The following is a 2250-nucleotide window of genomic DNA, read 5'->3' on the forward strand; positions in this document are numbered from 1 at the left end:
AGAGGAAGCAATATTTTAGCCCGAAGAGAACAAGAATAATGAAGAAACTGTAAAAAGAAAACAAATGAAGCTATAATTATGGAAATGCAAAGTACTATTGACAATGAAAGACACCAAAAATAAGCAATACACTGACTATAATCAGCATATACATTTCAATAATAACTTTCAAAATTAATGATCCCCGACTCTCCAGCTGAAAGACACAGAGCAAGAACCAAACTCATCTGTTATGTATAAGAAACACATCTTAGCTTTAAAGACAGCACCACCTTAGAGTAAAAGGATGGGCAAAAGTGCTCCAATCAGATGGGACAAGGAAGCAAATAGGTATCACTATCCCATGGTCTGCCAAAATGAACTTCAAAGCTAATTAGAAGAGATAAATGGGGAGGGGACATTTCATAATAATCAAGGAAGCAGTTAACCTAGAAGACAACTATTGTAAACATATACGCACCAAATTCTGGTGTATCCAATCTTATAAAAGTGTATCAGAGGAATTAAAGACATTAATTGACATCAACCTATTTAATAATAAATAATTTCAACACCCCACTTTCTCTAATACACAGGTTACCTGAGCACAAGCAGAGAAAGAATTAAATGACATTGTACATCAGATGAACTTAACAGGTAATAATAAAATATTCCTCACAAATATCAAAAGATATGTATCCCAGCAACACATAGAGACTGCTCTAAAATATTCTATATCACGAGACACAAAATAAATTTTAACAAATTCAGAAACATTGAAACAAGTTCAAACCTTTAATGAATACACAAACTCATGGGACTACACAAGTCATTACTGAATGATAAATGAGTCAAAGAAACTGAAAAGGAATTTTCTTCTTTAGAACTGAGGGAAAATAAAAAGACAATTCAGCAAGACCTCTGGGACAGGTCGGAAGGGTGCACATTTTTAAAAATCAGAAAGAACCAGGGGAATCAGGGGCAGCAGAGCGTGGCGGCCATGGAGAATTCCGCTGTGGCAGCAAAAGAGGTCCTGGCTGAGGTAGCAGGCATTCTAGAACATGTAGGCTTGCAGGAAGAAACAGAGCTGCCTCCCAAGAACATGGAGGAGTTTGTGAGGAACTCTCAGAAGAAAGACAAGCTGCTCTGTAGCCAAAGCTTGTACTTGAAAGTAGTGAACTTCTTACAGAATCTTCTGACTCAGAAGGATAATAGAGCTCAGAACCCAGACACTTTGGTTTCTGAAAACGTAAGTTGACAGAAGGCAACTGAAGCTAAGGAACACTGGAAGGAACTGAAGGCCACATACCTGGATCACGTGGACAACCCAAGCTGTGCCCTGACCCAGGCCTTACCCCAGGTTAAAGAGGCTCAAAGGAAGTACACAGAGCTTTGGAAGGCTTTTGAACAACTTGAGGCTAGGAAGCAAGTACTTGAGAAACTTCAGTGAGCTCAGAAGCAGTGGCAGCTGCAACAGAAGTGTTTACAGAGTCTGGCAGAGATTTCTGCATGGGGTAAAGGGAGGTCAGAAAAGAGCTCTGAGAACCTTGACAGATCACACCAGGAACTTGGAACCTTGAAGCAGCATGCAGGATAGGCACAGGGGAAGCTGCAGTGGAATCAGGCCTACCTCCAGCTGCTGGGTACCCTGCAGAATAAGCTGGCCATTGCTGAGGCAAAGATGTCACAGGACGACTTGCCCTCCCACTCAAGTCTCCCTAAAGGAACACAGAAAAACACTGGTTGGCGTGGAATACCTTATCCACAGAGAATAAGAAGGGGTGTATATGCTTGTGCTTGAGAAGTGAGGCGGTTTAATGATGATTCAAGAGCTAAGGAGTGTGGACTAAGGAAATCTAGTTGAGATTGACAGCAGGTTAGCACATCTTCAGGATGCATGTAGTGAAATGCAGCAAACCTGACCTTTGGCTGAAGAATCTGCAACAGGATGCCCTGGGCCAGAATGTTGGCCCTCTGCATGGAGATGGGCTGTCTGCATGGAGATGGGCTGTCTGCATGGAGATGGACTGTCTGGAAAACCTGAGACTGTTGAGACGTTTATGGGAACAGAAATCAATCTTTCATTAAATTCCTCAATTTTCAAAAAAAAAAAAATCAGAAAGAACACAAAAAATGGCTTAATTAAAAAACTTAACAATTCAAAAAAACAAGAACAAGACAGGTGAACAAATAAAAAACCCAAACCCAGTCTGTGGCAAAATTAATAAAAGCCAGTGCAGAAATGAATGAAACACAAAGAAAAAAAAATCG

General features: G+C 40.6%; 1 pseudogene; it reads left to right on the forward strand.

The window, feature by feature from the left end:
• Gm6575 (predicted gene 6575) lies at nt 1002-1858 on the forward strand (annotated as a pseudogene).

The sequence above is a fragment of the Mus musculus genome, chromosome 13 (genome assembly GCF_000001635.26).
Source record: "Mus musculus strain C57BL/6J chromosome 13, GRCm38.p6 C57BL/6J".
NCBI lineage: Eukaryota > Metazoa > Chordata > Mammalia > Rodentia > Muridae > Mus > Mus musculus.